Consider the following 19,970-nt stretch of genomic DNA (forward strand, 5'->3'; position numbering starts at 1 on the left):
TCTTCTCAAGTGCCTTTTGCTGTGCAAGATCCTTTCCTGATCCTCCCACTTGTTAGTGCAACTCCCTGTGCTTAATATGTATTTATTTTGTATATAGTTCATGTTTACTTATATGTCTTTGTGTTGTTAACCTCAAATAGAATGAAAAATTCTGGAAGAAAGAGACTGTTTTGTTTCTTTACCTTTTACACCTAACACAGTACTTGGAACAAAGTGTTGACATTTAACAAACTTTTGTTGAATTAATATAAAGCATTCTCTTGGGGGCATTTTTTCCGACTCACATTTGAACTTGTGGATTGGGTACCCAAAGAGTGGTTATTACTCTTTCAGGTTTTAGGGATAATTCAGTGGATCTGTCCTTCTAACTTTAACTAACACTACATGCTTTTTATTAATAATCAGCCAATAGACTCAATTAGTTCTTGTTGTTGTTCAGTCATGTCTGCCTTTTTGTGATCCCATTTAGGGTTTTCTTGGCAAAAATATTGGAGTGGTTTATCATTCCCTTCTATTTATGAATTGAGCTCAGTTTACATATGAGGAAACTGAGGCAAATAGGGTTAAATGACTTGCCCAGGGTAATACAGCTAGTATCTAAGACTGTTTTTGAAATCAGGTTTTCTTGACTTAGGGTCTGGCACTCTTCACTGTGCTACCAAGCTGTTCTTATCAAAGACATTGACTAAAATGACAAAGTGAAAATGACGGCTAAAAAGATACCACCCATGGGGCATGTTCTCCCACAAATACATACAATGGCCGCAAGAAGTAGGATTCAAACTTAGAGTAATAATATTTGTAAGTACGCATGTGATAGAGGCAACCTAAAATTCCTAGTGCTTCAGCAACTGAAAACACATTTTTTCTTTGTAGAGTCTTCATGTAGCTTCCTTTCACTAAAATGTCTCTCTGGAATGGATTTCTGCTGTCAGGGGTCCCATTTCTCAAAGTTGCTTCCTCTCTCTAATGAGTGCCTTCCTGTGTTATCTGTTTCTGTGTCCTGATGGATTTAGCGAGTAGCTCTACTTCAAAGCAACATAGCTCATGGCGGTGGGGAAAAAGAGAGAAACTCCTCCTGACAAAGAAGGATTGCCATTCAGAGGTCTGATTTTTCCTCCACTGGCTCCAGATTTAGAATTTATTTCAACCAACAAACTCTCAAAATTTTGGAATTCAGCCAAGGTTTAACTATTTAAAGCCCTCAGGGGCATAGCTAGCTTGATTGCTCATCCAATGATTTTTCCTTTCTTGACTCAATCCAAGAGCTATTCACACATCCCAAAGGGAGGAGGGTGTAGCAGAATCTTTACAGTTAGTTTAACACCTCATTAACACCTTGTGATTACTTTGAGGGTGGGGTCTTGGTCAAAGATCAACTTTCCTACAAATGAAGAAATGCAAATATACACAGGAAATCAAACCGATAGAAATGCACAGAGTGAGTAGTCCTCAAAGGGATTTCCATCCCAAATGCTGTGCTTGATCTCAGGTTCTCTTTTCTGTTAACATTAAATGATAATTTGAAAAAAGCCTCCTGAGCAGTCATAATGAAATGATGTAAGTCTAGCACTGGGAGGATGGGGAAACATAAGGGGGGAAAATCTCTACATGTATAATGTATTTGCCAGTAAAAGTATATTTTTTAAATGGAAGAAATTAACTGATTAAAATTAAAGATATGGGCTCAATACTTCTGCTCCTTCTATCCCGATTATCTCTGAGCTCTAGGTAGCTTCAGCGCCTTCCCTTTTCCTAAAATGTTTCATATGTGATTTAGCCACCCTCCTGGTACTAGCTAGGGAGCCTGGGGACAGATGAAAAACCTTTAAGACTACCTTCTTTCCTCCATCCCTGAGGAACCACTCTTATCAACAAGGCCAGCTCCAGGCTGTTGGCAACAAATCAGGGACCAACAGTTTCCCCAGGCTGCTGCCACTGCTCTTGATTCATTTAGGGCGCCAGTTTCCTCAGTAAGAAAACACAAAACACCTACCAACTGCCCTGGAGCCTGAAAAAATAGCCTTCTTTACCCTTCCTCCAACCTGGGGAGGGTCCTCACAAATGGAAAAGCATCAGAGATCCGGGCATTTGGCAGTGTCTGCACCTGAGGAAAAGCTTTAGGGAGAGCAAGTAGTTGCCAGAGAGGTCATTTTCAGGACAGGTCCCAGGGGTGGCCTGGAAAGTAGTCATGGCACTAAGAATAGAGATGTGTAGGCAGAATCATACTGGGAGATGCCTTGCAGACCTCTCATTGGTTAGCATCAAGATATAGGGCAGGGAAATGCACTCCCCGGCTGGCACATTTAAAAGATGATCTGGCCCTTTTCATTATTTAAATCCTGAATCAGAGAGAGTGGTGGAGGAACTACAAAGAAATAGCAGAAAGAGAGAGAGGAGGGAAAAAAGGAAGGAAAGGAGAGTGAGGGAAAGAGGAAAAGATAGAAAGGGGAGAGGGGAGAGAAAGCAAAAGAAAGAAAATACAAAGAGAGAGGGGAGGGAAAAGAGAGAAAGAGGAGAAGGAAAGGAAGAGAATACAGGGAGATGGGGAGGGAGAAGAGGGGAGAGAAAAAATGAGATAGAAAGAAAGATATTTTGAAACACAATTGGGAGAGGTCAGAGATGCCTTCATTTTTTCCCCAGAACTTGAAAACAATCAAAGGGTAGCGCACGCTCTCTCTCTCTCTCTCTCTCTCTCTCTGTCTCTGTCTCTGTCTCTTTCTCTCTGTGTGTGTCTCTCTGTCTCTCTGTCTTCTCTGCACTTTCTTTCTATCTCTCTTCAAAAAGTAATTTACCCCAGTACTTTTACTTACCTCCCTCTGAGGAAGGAATTGGGTTCAAATTCTACCTCATACTCTCTACCTATGTGATCTTGGACAATTTACTTAGGAATTTACTTCCCTCATATGTATATAAAGATAGGGCTCACCCCACTACAATCAATGAATAGATGTGATAAAATTTTAAATGTTATCTCTTTATGGGGTATAAATCTCTTTGGTCCCATTAAAAAAGAAGAGGATTGTTTTTAAAAAAGAAAAGGATGTGATTGTGATGTGATTGTCTGAAAGGATCAATCATATTTGTTGAGCCTAGATATGAAGTCATTCAAAGGGGTCCAGACCAGCAGTAGAAGATTTCAGTTCTGGAACTAAATTTTCATTTGAGTCAAATCCTTGAGAAGAGAGTTTCTCCCACTCTTTCTTATCCCCTCTTCCACTAACTGTGTCATTAGAGAGAAAAGATAAATAGAAGATGACAAAATCCAGTCTGAGCAGAGACATTCATGCAAAGGATATATGTTAGAATCCTTACAAAGTGTTAAGTCACTTATCTAATTTAGCATGGCACTTAGCAAGTTCTCTAGCTTACTAATGTATTTAAGTACTCATTGGAGTTCACACTTTTGGGAGATTCACAAGTCAGGATTCAGTACGAGATTCACAAGTTCAGTGGAGGAGATTCACAAGTCAGGAACCCACAATCCCACTCTCTCAGAGGAGGAATCAACCTTTGAGTTCACACCATATAAAAGGACGAACCTCAGTCGGAAGTCAGTAGAACTGGAGATTCAGGGAGAGCTGGAGGCTGAAGCTGGCAGAGGCAAAGGACAAGCAACAAGAGCTTGGAACCAAGGAAAGCTTACTGGACTATTTTGAAAGAGACAATAAAGGATCTAAACTTTTAACAGCTGGCTGCATTTGAGGTAATTATTACACTGAACTGAAACTAAGGCTGTCTCCAGAAGCCCCCCAATAAACCTGCTCCCAGAGAATGATTATATTTTAGAGAAAAAGAAGAATACTACAGATGTAGACACTGATAAACACAGTAAGATCTTTAAGTCATGGGATACTTTAAATCTGAAAGGAATGCCAGCTGTGGAATCAAGTAATATCTTTCATTAATCAGTCTACATATTGACCATACATTTTTTTTCTATACAGGTACATCATGACCATTATATTTTAGCTTATGTCACTCTTCCCCTGGACTCTGTATATAATGTTCCCCATACTTTTGGGTGGGGGATGTTCTTTCTTCCAATTATTCTTGCTTAAACCCAACTCATTTGCATGCCATGACATCACCTTTCTGATGTTATGCTCCTCTTCAAGAACAAAGGACAAACAACAACAGCTATCAGTATACCACTTTTATCAATTCTATACTAATTGGAAGAAACATCTTATTTATGTGCATGAGATCATTGTTCCATCTGAGTGTTTGAGTGCTAAGTGAAAGTCTTTTAAGGGGAGCTAAACTTAAATAAGACAAAATCCCAGTCTTCATGGTATTTATATCATAGTGAGCAGATATGTATCTCACATGCACATGTAACTGTGTCATATATTAGAAAGCTAGGGACTGGAATTTCCTTATTATATATATTCCTCCTAGTTTAGGAAACTACATCTACTCTGGAAGTTGGCATCTTCTCTGCAATATATAGTCTTAGAAAATTATCTAGAGCAGCATTTCTCAGAGTAGTCTGGGTCCCCTGGGGTCCCTGAGATACTTTCAGAGGGTCCATAACATCAAAACCATTTTTGTAATTATACTAAGATGTTTTAATTTTTAATACAGTAAATGTCAATAGATATAACCCACATAAACAAAAGTTTTTTGAGGAGGCAGTCCTAAATAATAGTAATAATGTAAACAGATCCTGAGGCCAAAAGGTTTAAGAACTACTGGCTAGAACATTGAGAGCTTAAGTACACCAAGGGTCACATAATCTAGTTCGTGTCAGAGAGGGAGTGGGGGGAGCAGTTAGGGGTGACTTGAATTTAGGTCTCTCTAGTTTCAAGGCTATTTATCCTCTACAAATAGCTTATCATAATTTGTGGTGGTTGTTTAGTCCTTTTAGTCATGTTTGATTCTTTGACTCTATTTGAGTTTTCTACACAAAGATGCCAGAGTGGTTTGCCATTTCCTTCTTCAGCTCATTTTACATATGAGGAAACTGAGACAAACAGGGTTAAATGACTTTCCCAAGGTTACACAGCTATTAATAGTCTGAGCCCAGATTTAAAATAGATAGATACCTTAAATGTAATGTAGCTTTCTGCATGGAGTTTACTATTAAACAGAGCTCTTGCTGAGGGCAATGTGTTAAATGTGTTGTACTTGTACAGTTTCTCCCTTGGGGTTTATATTCTAGTTATGCCATTAGAAGGAAGATTTCAAGGGATAGTTTTCATTTCCTTCTTCATCTGCCTAGTTGATGTAGGCTTTATGGAACTAGGAACTTCATTAGAGGCTGCTTTTAAAGTCAGGCAGTATTATTGCCTCCATAAAGCCTTCTGTCTTTGCCCATCAGTAATGTTCTCCCTCCCCCAACCCAAGATGGCTCTTGGTCTCCAGTATTCTTGTTATATAATAATGACATTATTATTATTATAATTATTATAAGAAACAGGCAGCTGGGTGGCACAGTGGATAGAGTACTGGATCCATAGTCAGGAGGAGTCATCTTTCTGAATTCCAACTTGGTCTCAGACTTCCTGGCTGTGTGACCCTGTCAGACATGACTGAAAAATGACTAAGCAGCAATAACATTACATTTGTAGAGCATCTTTAGAGTCTGTAAAGCATTTTCTTGTTAAAGGAGAATCAAGGAAAATCCCCTATCCTGTGGGACCTTAGACCACTTCCTTAAAGACATATTTTTCATACCTTTACTAGATGTATAACTCTGGACAAGTTATTTAAATTCTCTGTAATGTTCTCTTCTCTAAATATAATAAACAAATAATTAATATAATAAATAAATAATTGTCTCCATACATACATTGGGCTCTCAGATGTCCTATTTTTCCAACTGAAAACATCGATGAGTTTCTCTGGAAGTCCCTTACCAAGAGGGACCCTGTGTTCCCATGCTCATCATAGTTTGGGTATAATAAGCATTTGTGCCCACTATAGCACAGCATCTTATGATCTCCTCTAAAGGAGCATCTTGTCTAATCCTCATATAATTCATTTGCAAACCTCATTAGCATTTTCCTTAGCCAGTTGTCTGGTCATTATTTCTGTAGCTGCATTTTCTCCAATGGTTCTTGTGACAGCTGTTTGCAAACGTCCCACAAAATCAGCAAGAGGTTCATTGGGACCTTGCCCTATTTTTTTGAAGGCAAGCTTTTATTGCTGCCTTACAAATTTGCTCATACACTGTTATGGGATAATTAATTTGTTCAAGAAAAAAATAGAACTAGAAACATTCACAGAACACTAACTGGTTTATTAAATGATAAATCAACAATGTAGGAAGAGGGGTTAAACCAATTCCTAGATCTAGGATGCCATTATCAAATAAAATATTACTGACCAGACAAAAAAGGCATTTTAGAATTTTAAATGCAGGAAATCTATAAGCCATTAAGAGCATGAAAAGTAAATCCTGACCAAATTAAAGCCAGAGTGATCCTTAAAGTCTGAATGAGCCCCCTTTGTAATATTTAAGCACACAAAACTGTACTACTTGATATATTTCTCCATGATCATTTTGTGAAACTCTGATCGAAGGGTATCATTTTGTCTTTTTTCAGCTCATCTACTCCTTTGGCACAGTTCTTAAAGACAACATCATCATCCCACCTTCTCTTTACTTTGAAGTTGGCCTGAGGCTGAGAGGGACCAGTGAGATTTAGGAGAGGGTTTCCACTAAGGATATTTTCCCTCTGAATTCTCTCTTCTTCAGCCTTTTGTTTTTGTTCCTTCCGAGCTTGTTCTTCAGCTCTTTCTTTTTTTATTTTTTCTACTTCTGCCAGTAGAGCTGCAGTGTCATCATCATCACTTTCTTCCTCAAAATCCTCATCTTTGTCATCTTCATCTGTTAGGGGATCATCTGCATCAAGGTTGGCTGCAGGAATCTGATCTAATCGAGGTTTCTTAGACACAGAAGATGAAGTTGTGTGCTCTCTAGTTGGATGATCTCTGTTTTTTCTCTTGCAGCAACTCTCTCTCTTTTAGTTCTCTGCGAACCTCTTCTGGAGCATTCTGAGTGGTTTGTCTGTATTTTATCTTTGTGTGAGAAGGTAGATCTCTGCTTGAATATTGTTTGGAAAGCTGACTCAAATCACCTTCCCCTTTCCCTCTTCCACCTCTTGCAGGTTCAAATGTAGGCCTTGCGGCTGTGGTCATCTTCAATATTCAGGCGAGTTGGAGTCCCACAGCCCTCTGATGTTACGCCAGCATCATTACTACACCCACGTTAGGAGCCAAAATGTAATGTTCTCTTCTCTAAATATAATTGTTCTCTGGGAGCAGGTTTCTTGGGGAGCATCTATAGGCAGCCTCCTTGGTTGTGAGAGCTCTTTCAGCTAGTCCTTTGTCTCTTCCAGCCTCTCTTCGTCTGAATCCTGGCTTCTCAATCTCCCCAACTGACTCCTGGCTGAGGCTCCAAGAGCTTCTAGTGAACTTGTCTTTTTATATGCTCTTTTAGAGGTGTGAACTCAAAGGTTTACTTCTCCTCTGAGAGAGTGGGATTGTGGGTTCCTGACTTGTAAATCTCCTGGACTTGTGAATCTCCTGGGCTGAATCCTGACTTGTGAATCTCCTCTAGTGACTTAACACCTTGTTTTAAGTTCTGGCCCATAACAGTTCTCTCTATCCCACTTTCCCTCATTTATAAAGTGAGTAGCCACTTCTAGGAAAAACCATATCCCTGCCTCAAATATTTACTATGTGACTTGGAATAATTCATTTAACTTCTCTGCCTCAGTTTCCTCATTTGCAAATAGAAGAGATTAAAATGGGTAGTTTTTAAACTTCCTTACAGCTCTCAATGTATAATCCTAAAAATCCTTTATGTTCTGATTAAACGATTGACTCAAGCTTCTGTGTGATAAAGCATCCACCCTCATTTGCATCTTTGGTCCCTGAAATGGAGCATGAAGGGGCCAAATAGGGATTTTGTTACCATTCATAGCCCGAGTACACAGTGATCAATCAGAGGTTTTGTATAAGTCCATCAGTGTAAGCCAGAGAATACTTCTCCATGGAAGTGGCCCAGGGTCCAGCAGATTAGAGTATATGTGTGTGGGGAGGAGCGATTCCCTAATTACTGCTTTTTTGTTCATGATTGTTTAATCATAGAAATATTATCATCTCTATCTTACAAAAGAATAATTTGAACTCAGAGGGTTAAGTGATTTGTGAAGGATCACACAGTTAGAAAATAATAGTATCAGGTACAATCCTACCTTATAGCTTGAGATGGGGCCTTGGGTCACCTATATACACTGTCTGGGCTTCCTAACAGGTTATTATACCTCTAGGTATCTTCTCTCCCAATCCTCACCCTCCACTAGGTCTCTTCCCCCCAACCCTGCAATATTTTTTATTGAAGCATAACTTGACATAATCTCCTGAAAGAGATGTGGAGCTAGAGATTTACGGATAAGAAATCAAAACAGGCTCTCAGTTTAGTTCAAAGGCAAAGTTCTGGCTTTAGAGGAGCCAAGGACTTAACTGGCCTCTGTCTTTGTCTCTGTTTCTCTTTGTCTCTGTCTCTCTGTCACTGTTTCTGTCTTTGTCTTGGTCTCTGTGTTTCTCTCAGTGTCTTTGTCTCCCTCCCTCTCCCTTTCTTTCCCTCCCTCCTTCTCTCTTCTCTCTTCTCTCTTCTCTCTCTCTCTCTCTCTCTCTCTCTCTCTCTCTCTCTCTCTCTCTCTCCCTTCCTCCCTTCTTCCCTCCCTCCCTCCTCCACCTCTCTCTCTTTCTCCCCCTCTCTCTCTACCCCCTTCTCCCCCACCTCTCTCTCTTTTCCCCTCTCTTGGCTAAGAGGGTACATTCACTCATAGGTCCTGGAAATTGAAAGAGAAGACCCAGCTTGCATATCAGCTGCTCCCAACTCCCTGATAGCCTGCGGAAAAACTGGACCCCCAGGGAAGGCAATGTTTGGTGGCCAGAGACATTTCCAGCCTGAGGCAACCTTCCAATACTGTCACATGCCTTTTACATCCTTGGGCAAGTAAATGCTGTTTTGCCTTTCCCTTCAGATTTGCCTATCAGAAGTATAGGTGGTTAGGGCCAGAATGCCCTCTCCTGTGATTTGGGGATGAGTGAGCCTGTGCTATTGAATTCTATGAAATGACTTTAATCTGATTCATTGGTAATTTGACACTTAGCCCAGCTTGGCCCAGTGTAGTCCCAAAAGAGAACATGATTCCCTCTCCAAGGTGTTTACTGTCACTGATGGAATCACCAAGGAGGGCTTAATCCTTAGCAGAGCCAGGGGCTCTTGTTCTATATAATCCAGACTCCATCTGATGATATAAGTAAATAAACCCCAAGCACTCAGAGAAAACAAATCACCAGTCCATCAAAATACTTGGTAAATTAGTTCAGCAGACTGGACCAGAGACATGCTCGATGAATCACCAGCACCCAGAGTAAATAAATGAAGATTAAGCAAAACTTGATTGGATCATGCTGAAGCTTGGCAAGTCTCAACAAACAGATCAGCCTGAAATCTCACATTAGGAACACATAATCTCATAAAATTTATGACTGTTATTGCTCACCACATATGTTTCTGGGTTACTGTTCGCTGGGCTCAGAACAAGTCACATTGCTGGGATCTTCGGGGGCCTGCTCGCTTGTGCACGCTGTATTTCATGAGACATGTTAGGTTTTTTTTTCCTTGACACCCTTTGGCACTGTCCCTGGCCTGGCCCTGCCACTGAGCAGAAACAAGTCAAGGCCCTTGTTCTTCATTAGAAGGAAGAAGAGGGAAACTCCTGGCATTGGTCAGGGTCCTTCTCTGAGTTTTGACTTAACCTTCATTTTGGTTGTTGGAAGATGTCCAGAGATCAGCCACCTAAAATGATTAAAGGAATAGGAAATAGGGCTCAAGAGGAAAAAGAAGATTGTGGGAGGAAGCTTAGGGTTATAGGAAGAGAAAGCTAGAAGGAGTCTTAGGACTCATGGAGGCAGCCTTTTCATTTAACAAAAGGAGCAACCAAGGTCCCAGGAGAAAAACTTGTTTAAAGTCATGCCTCGTACATAGCAGGGATATATTTTAACATAGATCTTTGGTGGGGCAGCTAGGTGACCCAGTGTGGTCCCTGAAGTCAGGAGGACCTGAATTCAAATCTGACCTCAGATACTTAACCCTTTCTAGCTGTATGACCCTGGGCAAGTCACTTAACCCCAATTGCCTCAGCAAAAAAAAAAAAAAATATATATATATATATATATATATATATATATATATATATATAGGTCTTTGGTAAAGCACTTAGTACAGTGCCTGACACAAAGTAGCAGCTTAATTAATGCTTATTATTAAGCCCCCTCCCTTTAAAAAATCAAGGACCTTTCCAATTTTCCATTAAAAAATATCAAAAGGCAAATAGAGCTAGTGTTAGATTGCTCAAAGATAATCTCATCCCATGCTATCATTTTACAAGTAAAAGTGAGAAGCAGGTTCAGTGGGTATCCTACATGGAAGAGGCCAGGAGCCTGTCCCAAGAAAGGCTTGAAGATGGACAAAGAAAGAATGATGCTCCAGAATTGGTTCTTGTCTGCAACAGTAAAAGTGAGATTCTTGTTTTTGGTTCTCTTTCTTGTTCTGCCTTTTTCCTCCACGGTTGCTCTTACAGAGGAAACATAAGGGGAGACAATTTGGCCCTCCTACATCTTAGGCCAACATATGGCCCTTGAATATAAATCTCTTTGCATTTGTCCTTTCCTGTTTGAGGTGAAGGAGTCAGCTGGCTCAGATAGAGTGCAGACCTGAGTTCAGACCTGGTCTCAGAAACTTACTAGCTGTGTGATCTTGGGCAAGCTATTTAACTGCTTTTTGCCTTAATCCACTAGAGAAGGAAATGGCAAACTCCTTCAGCATCTTTTCCAAGAAAACTTCATGAATAGTATGGCCCACATGATCAGGAAGAATTGGAGATGACTTTTGAAGTTCACAAACTTAGAATGTCAGAATGGCAATCCATTCTGGACCAGAGTCCAGAAACCAGCGTCCAGCTGGATTTTGTGGCAAACCAATGCTGGTCTACCAGCATCAGAGCCCTGAGGAATGAATAACCCAACTCAATCATCTCTAAAACTCATCCATTTTGAACTTAGTCTGTATTTGGAAATGTACTTGGTGGAGTAAATGATATGTGCTTTGCTATGGTATGCTATGGTATGTCAGTCCTTCCATAATCCTAGGATTTCATTAATTCTATGTGCTTCCTTTACTCTCCTTGTATAAGTATTTCACAAAGGATCTAAAAATACCCCAGAGAATTAATAATAGGCAGCTAGATAGTAGATCATTAATAGGTCGATCACCTGACTTAAAGTCAAGAAATTTTGAGTTCAAATCCTTCCACAAACATTTAATAGCTGTGTGATCCTGGCAAATCACATAACCCTTCCCCATCTATAAAATGGGGATAACAGCACCTACCCCCAATAGTTGTGAGGATCAACTGAAGAAATATATGTAATATATGTAAAGCACTTCACAAATCATAAAATGTTATGTAAATGCTATTAATTATTAGTTTTCTATAACCAATTAGTGGATATATACAGCATAATTATTATCAATATTAAATAATTATTTAATGATTGGTTATATAATATTGTAACCAATAACAACAAGCATTAATATAAAGCTTTAAAGGTTGAAAACTGTTTTAACATTTGTAATCTTTTTGTGATGATCAACTATGATGGACTTGAGTCTTTTAAACAATGAGGTGATTCAAAGCAGTTCCAATAGACTTGTGAGGGAAAGTGCCATCTACATCCAGAGAGAGAACTGTGGAGACTGATGGTGGATCCAAACACAGTATTCTCACCTTTGTTGTTGTTGTTGTTGTTATTTGTTTGCTTGTATTTTTTTCTCCCTTTTGATTTGATTTTTCTTGGACAACATGACAAATATGGAAAAAGATTCATTTATAATATTATCTAATCTTTGCAATAATCCTTGAAGGTAGGTGCTATTGTTATTGTTATTATTATTATAATGAGGAAATTGAGGTTGATAGAGATTAAATGCTCAGAGTCACAGGATTAGTAGAATTTGAAAGTGAATCTTTTTGTCTACAAATTCACTTCTTTGGATACTATTGTATCTGTCCATCTTTTATCATAATGAATCAATGCTGGAACCCAAGACTCAGAGTAAGAAAAAACATGGATTTATAGCTCACTTCTTGGTGGACAAATCACTTAACTTCTCAGACTAACTTCTCAGATCTAACTTGCAGAGTATTTGTTGATGGGAACTGACCAAGAGTATTTTTCACTGAGTTCCTTACTAAAGAAATCACACTTCTAGGATCTCCTATATTCCTCTTAGTCCTGCCCTACCTCATAGTATTGTTGAAACTCAAATAAGAGAAGGTAGGAAAAAACACCTTTGCAAACTCTATTAAATATGATATCGGTTTCATTTGTCTTCATTACTATCTGTGTGACTTTGGATAATCACTTAACTTCCTTGCCTCAGTTTCCTTATCTGTAAAATGAGAAAATTAGATCATAGAGACTCTGAGGTCCTTACTATCTGATAGAGATACTGTCTCTTTGCTCCATGACTAGCCACCTTCTTGTTGAAGCTTTTGCATCACTTCTCATTCCCAAGTCATAGCTTCAGCTTACTCATCCCCAGTAGGCATTGTTACATTGTTCTTTGAGTCATCTGCAATTTTGATTCTTCTGAGATCGTGATGCTCAAAGATGCCAGAATGAGGGGAAAAAAAACAACTTCAGAAGTGCTGCCAGAAATACTGACAACCAGAAGTCTGTAGGAAATAGATTTTTAGGTCTTTGCTGATGGTACCTAGAGATGGATGTTCTTGTTCTTGTTCTTGTTCTTGTTCCATTGTTCATCTTGAGTTCCATGAGCTGGGAAAAGTAGACATATCAAAGCATAACAATTTATTGTGTAACTAAAAGGGGATTGTTAAAGGGAAGGAAGGTGGAAATGTGCTTCCCTTCTTTGTTTAGAAGGGAGAATCTGGAGGTGAAATCATGAATATTCTCTCAGATTTTTTTTTTTTTTGATCACAAAATCAACATTTCAGAGAGAGTAGGGACGTTAGAGACTATTTGGTCCAACTTCCTCATTTTACAGACTTTCCACCAAACTACATTGCCTTTGTGTTAGTTTTGCTAAGCTGCTTCCCCCGCCCCCTCTTTTAAAGTCCTCACTCCATTCGGCACCTGTGGCTCTGCCTGCTTTCCACTCCACCAAACCAAATACCCCTGCCAGGTTAAATTCATCATCTCTAATTTCACTGCCAGGCTGCCATCTCAAGCCTTAATTGACACAGCCTCCCTCAGCCTCCTCTCTTCCCTGATTGGGAGGCTGGAGTATTAAACTCCTCTCAATAGACTCTTAGATTCTTAAACTCCTCTTAGAGGGTAGAACTTTACCTTCTAAGAACAGATTGAGAGGACTTTTGTTCCCTCCACACTGCTCTGTCTACTTTCAACTCCACTGAACAAGATGCCCCCCATGCTGGGTATACCCTGATCACCTGATCTTTCCCCCACTTTTCTGCCTTTTTTTGTATATTGTCTTCCCTCCCTCTGCTTTAGATTGTGAGCTCCTTGAGAGCAGGAACTGTCTTTCTTTTTATTAATTGTGTTCTCAGCGCTTAGCACAGTGCCTGGAACCAAAGTAGATACTTAATTGTTTATTGGATTGACTTGAAATTTTTGAGTAAAAGCAGAGAAACAGGTGAATTTAGAAATGAACTTGCCATTAAAATAAACAAAAACCCAATGAAAATTAAAAACATACCTTTCCCACTCCTTAAATGAAAGGAAGTTGTGGTATGTAGACAAATGGGAAGATGCAGCATGGATAATTGTTCATGTAATCCTTGGAGCCTTCTGAATACAATACTTTGCTATAATTTGTTTATTTTGCTTTTCTTATTTAACTTCTGCCAAGGTTTAGACTAGTATCATGCCCCTTTAATTCTATTGTGTCTTCAGGGGCATGATGAAGTTAGCTTAAATAAGCTGTTCACTTCAGTTTTCAGTGTGAGCATTTACACCTTAGAAGTCGGGCAAATGCTATAAATCAGAGCTTGATTTATTGTTTTGTTTGATTATTTAGAATTAAGAGAGCAATAGAGAAAATACTAATAAGACAGAGTAAACTTAAAAGTGTGTCACATACACAATTTTTTTTCCTGAAGAACCAGTTGTAAATATTTTTCAGCACATCCTACTTGTGACTACTATTTCAGGAGGGCCCTGGCCATGTTCATTAGGTGTCTGTCCTCATTTCTTCCCAAGGACTTCTCCACCTGCTCAACAGGACTGTTCTACTCCCCATGTTCTGCTCCCTTTGTGTGCTGTTTTCTCCTTGAGTGGAGGAACTTTCTTGCTTTTTTCTTACTTGCATCTGAAACATTTAACATAGTAAGCTCCTTAGTAATGCTCATTCTCTCTCTCTCTCTCTCTCTCTCTCTCTCTCTCTCTCTCTCTCTCTCTCTCTCTCTCTCTGTCCCTCCCTTCCTTCCTTCCTTCCTTCCTTCCTTCCTTCCTTCCTTCCTTCCTTCCTTCCTTCCTTCCTTCCTTCCTTCCTTCCTTTCTTTCTTTTTTTTCTTTCTTTCTTTTTCTTTCTTTCTTTCTTTCTTTCTTTCTTTCTTTCTTTCTTTCTTTCTTTCTTTCTTTCTTTCTTTCTTTCTTTCTTTCTTTCTTTCTTTCTTTCTTTCTTTCTTTCTTTCTTTCTTTCTCTTCCTTCCTTCCTTCCTTCCTTTCTTCCTTCCTTTTCTTTCTTCTGTCATTTCATGACCCCATTTGGAGTTTTCTTAGCAAAGATATTTGGGTGGTTTGTCATTTCTTTCTCCAGCTCATTTTAAAGATGAGGAGCTCTGATAAATAAGGTTACATGATATGTTCAACATTACTAAGTGTCTCAGGCTAGATTTGAGCTCATGAAGATGAGTATTCTTGACTTCAAGTCTGGCATTTTATCCACTGTGACACCTGGCTACCCTTTTTCACATATAATATCTCATTTAATCCCACAACAATGCTGTCATCTAAGTGTGGCAAAAATTATTTTTGTTGTTTAGTCATTTTAATTGTGTTCAAGTCTTTGTGAACTCATTTGGGGTTTTCTTGGCAAAGATACTAAAGTGCTTTGCCATTTCCTTCTCCAGTTTATTTTATAGATGAAAAACTGAGGCAAATTGAAGTGACTTTCCCAGAGTCGCACAACTAGCAAGTGTCTAAAAATGGATTTAAATTTAGTTCTTCCTGACTCCAGACCTAGTGTTCTATCTAGCTGCCCAGGATACTAACTAGCTGCTTCTAATTCTATCACCCAATGTATCGGTTATCCCTTTCAGCTTTGTGCCATCTTTATATTTAATTAGCAAAGTATATATACTTTCATCCAAATCAGTATAAAACAAAAAAACTAAATGAACAAGATGGAGAACAAAGACCTGGCATACTCCATCATTAATCTCCATCTAGATCCAGCAATCCATTAAGCACTAGTTTTGGGGTGCAGTCAATCTGCCAGTTTCAAACCATTATATAGTCCACGTATACCAATCTTGTCCACAAGGATTATTGTTGTTGTTCAGTCATGAATGATTCTTTATTACCCCATGGACCACAGCATGTCAATATTATCTATGGAGTTTTCTTATAATGATATGAAATGGTCTGCCATTTCCTTCTTCAGTGGTTTAAGACCAACAAGATTAAGTGACTTGCCTGGGGGCAACACAGCTAGTAAGTGTATGAGGCTGGATTTGAACTCAGGTCTTCCTGACTCCTGGTATAGCGCTCTATCCACTGTATCACCTATTAAAATGAGAGATTTTAGACTTTGTCAAATGGTTTACTGAAACACAGACATTCTGTCTGTAGCATTTCTCTAGCTGATGTGTCAAAAAAAATTTTAATGAAAATAACTCAAAGTAAACTAAATTGTTTTGATGTCTCTATGCTGGTTCTTTGTGATCATTACTTCCCTTTTTAAAGTCTAAAAACTATCCTCATCATAATAATCCACTGCAATTATGATTAGTGAATAAACTAAAAAGTAAATAACTCCTTGTTTATGAGAATTTGAAGGGAAAGTTTCCATATAATACCCTGAAAAACAAAAAAGATTGATTGCAAAAAATAATTTCACCTCCTATCAATCTGAATTTAACTATCAAAGAAAATAATTGAACTTTCAACCAAAGGGAAGACTTAGAGTCATTTTTTCAAGAGAGGGTGAAGTCAGAGGAAGCATTTCTGTCTAGCTCACCCAGTACGCCTTCTCCACAAACTAGAAAACATGCCAGACCAAATTTTGATCTAGGAAACCAAGAAAAATTACTGTGAGCTATTTTTCTAGCTCAGGGAAGATTAGGAAGACAGATAGAGAGGTTTACTGGGAACAGGGCTTGCCAGGACCACACAATAATCACAGTATCAAGAAGCATTCCAGAACCCATGGAGAAAAAGAATATGGAGTCTAACCATGAAAAAAAGAAAGCAATAGAGACAGAAACAGGTAAAGGAACAAAGAGACAGAGGCAAAGACAGAGAGAGAGAGAGAGAGAGAGAGAGAGAGAGAGAGAGAGAGAGAGAGAGAGAGAGAGAGAGAGAGAGAGAGAGAGAGAGAGAGAGAGAGAGAGAGAGAGAGAGAGAGAGAGAGAGAGAGAGCATTCTTCAGTACTCTAGACATCAAGTTGCTTCAGGTACTGCAATCACTTTGGGTACTTCTGGCTTTCAACTTTGAGAGAGAAGATTAAAGATGCCAATTCTATTGATTGATGAAGAAAAAGACTATGGGAAGAAGCTGACATAAGAAGAGATGGCTATTTCCATCATACATTACAGACATTGGAGATCTTCCTCTTAGATGATATTTATCTTTCTGTCTCTGTCTTTATCTCTCTCTGTCTCTCTCTCTCTGTCTCTGTCTGTCTCTCTCTCTCTGTCTGTCTGTCTTTGCCTCTGTCTTTCTGTTTCTCTCTGTCTCTATCTCTCTGTCTCTATTTCTGTTTCTTTGTCTTTGTCTCTAACTCTCTACAGCTGTCTGTCTCTGCCTCTGTCTGTGTCTGTTTCTGTCTCTGTTTCTCTGTATCTTGTCTGTCTCTCTGTCTGCTTGTCTGTCTCTGTCTCTCCCTTTCTCAATTTCTCTGTGTCTGTCCCTGCCTCTGTCTCTCTGTTTCTCTGTATCTGTCTCTCTCTCTGTCTCTGTCTCTCTCTTTCTCAGTCTCTGTGTCTTGTCACTGCCTCTGTTTCTGTCTGTTATGTCTATCTGTCTATCAGTGTCGGTCTGTTTGCCTGTCTGTCTGTCTCTCTGTCTGTCTTTTAACCTGAGATATCTCACTCCCTATGGGGAACACCCTTCACTCTGAATTTTCTAGTAATATTCTCCTATCTATAATTTCTCTGATTTCTATTCTTTTGCTACCAATTTTGAGAAAGGGGTTTCTTCATTAATTGCTATATATTTGTTCGTTTTAGAACTGGTATTTGGTGAGAAAGGTGGCAAGTCTTAGATGTAAACTTTAAGGTACCCCCTTCCCCAATAATGAAATAGCCACTAGAAAATCACATCTTCTAGAGTAACAACACTTAAGAGAGCACACAAATAAAATTCTAGTTTCTCTCTGATGAGAGCAGAGTGGTGACCTCTGACAGCAAATCCTGCTTCCAATAGCAGAATCCTGGAAGAAGTCAATATCTTGCTTCAAGAAAGGTGATGGGGAGAAGAGGATAAAGATACCCATTCAGCCTCTCTTTGAGCCATGTGGTACTCATCCCACCCCCAGTGCTACATCTTGGGGACAGCCTTTGTAACAATTGGGGTATCACTAAAATAGAAATACATTGTGATACAGAACTTTTTTTTCTGTGGTTCTCAAACTTTTTGGTCTCAGGACCCTTTAATACACTTAAAAATTATTGAGGGCACTTCAGAGACTTTTCTTTATGTGGTTTAAATCTTTTTCATATTTATTGCAATAGAAATTAAAACATCTAAGTATTATTATGAAAATTGTTTTGACCTTGAAGATTCTCCAAAAGAGGCTCACGGGGAACACAGGCCACACTTAGAGAATTGCTGTTATATTTAATCCTAGAGGTAATAGGAATCACTGGAGTTTGCCGAGTAGAAGTGTGACCTAGTCAGTTCTGTGCTTTAAGAAAATTGATTTGGCAAATGAATGGAGGACAGATTGGAGTGAGAAGAGACCTGAGACAGAAACCAGATCTTACTCCTATAAGATACAACCCTTTGGGATCTCAGTTTTCTCATCTGTAAAATAGGTGGGTAGGTGTAACTAGATGGATTCTTTTTTTTTTCCAGCCTATGAACCCATTTTGATATCTATAAAATGCATTGATATCAAAAGGAGTCCTAACACTCAAAAACATTGGGGGCCACTGGCCTAGAAAAAGGGAACTGGCCTGGGGCTCTCTTAAATGAGATAATACTTGTATAATACAATGCCTGGCAAATAGCAGATATTTAATAAGTGCTTGTTCTCCTCCCCCTCTTTTCTGTTTCACCAATAATTTGAATGAGAATGGAGACAAAACATATGCTTAATATGCAGATAACATGAAATTGTGTGCTCTAAGTAGAGTCTTTTTCTAAGAGCCAGGATCCAAAATTACCTCAGGCCAAAATCTGTAAATTCTTACCCTTGAGTTCAGAAAAACTAACTGCATAACTACAGGATGAGGGAGGCAGAGCTGGACAACAGCTTGTGGGAAAAAAAAAAATCTGGGGAATTTAATGCCCTTGGAAAGCTAATGTGAGTCAATATTATGACATGGAAGCCAAAAGAAGTTAATATAATTTAGACTGCATTAAGAGAGACATAGTGTCCAGAATATAGAAGGTCTCCAATGTACTCTGCTCTGGTCAGACCACATCAGGAATATTGTGTTCAGTTCTGGTATCACTTTTTTAAAGAAGACATTAACAAACTAGATTTTATCCAGAGGAGGGAGACCAAAATGTCAAGAGGTTTGGAAACCATGCCATTTGTGGAATGGTTAAGAGAATTATGAATGTTTACCTGGAAAAGACGTCAGGATACTTGGCAACTGTCTCTAAGAAGTATCTGAAGAGCATTCTCATAGAAATGGGATCACACTTGCTCTGCCTGAGCCCAAGGGGCAGACCTTGAAGCAAAACAGCAGGGAGGAGGAAGGCGGCAAAGCTTGTAAAGGCAGATCTCAGTTCTATACAAGGAAAAACAATTAGAGTTGTCTAAAAGTGGAACATTTTGCCTCCAGTGTTAATAGGTTCTTTATCACTGGAAGTCTTCAGAAGGAAATTCAAATTCATCAGGGACTCCGTAGAAAATAGACCTGGTTAATGGTTCACCCCTCTAGCCCTGCCTTGGCCAGACAAGATGGCAGACTTGACATTAGCCCTGCCATTGAATATATATTCACATCTCACTCTTCCACTTTCTTTTTTTAAAGTATTTATCTTTTTATTTTTTAAACTTTATTTTATTAGTATTTTATTTTTCCAATTACATGTAAATATGCTTTTCAACATTCATTTTTGTAAGATTTTGAGTTCCATTTCCCCCCCCCCCCCGCTTTCCCTTTTCTCCTCCCTTCCCAAAGCAATCTGATATAGGTTATACAGATATAAGTTATACATCTAGTGTATCTAATATAGATCATACATGGACAATCATTTTAAACATATTTCCATATGAGTCATGTTGGGAAAGAAAAATCAGAACAAAAGGGGAAAATTATGAGAAAAAACAAAAATACAAAACAAAACAAAAAAGGTGAAAATAGTATGCTTCGATCTGCAGTCAGTCTCCATAGTTCTTTCTCTGGATGCTGATGATGTTTTCCATCCAAAGTCTATTACATTTGTTTGGATCTCTGTATTGTTGAAAAGAGTTAAATCTATGATCATACAATCTTGCTATTACTGTGTATAATATTTTCCTGATTCTGCTTGTTTTAATCAGCATCAGTTCATGTAAGTC

General features: G+C 38.8%; 1 pseudogene; it reads right to left on the reverse strand.

Moving 5' to 3' along the window:
- Positions 1-6,480: 6,480 nt before the first annotated feature.
- Positions 6,481-7,159, reverse strand: LOC100931904 (annotated as a pseudogene).
- Between the last annotated feature and the right edge of the window lie 12,811 nt (positions 7,160-19,970).

The sequence above is a fragment of the Sarcophilus harrisii genome, chromosome 1 (genome assembly GCF_902635505.1).
Source record: "Sarcophilus harrisii chromosome 1, mSarHar1.11, whole genome shotgun sequence".
Classification (NCBI taxonomy): domain Eukaryota; kingdom Metazoa; phylum Chordata; class Mammalia; order Dasyuromorphia; family Dasyuridae; genus Sarcophilus; species Sarcophilus harrisii.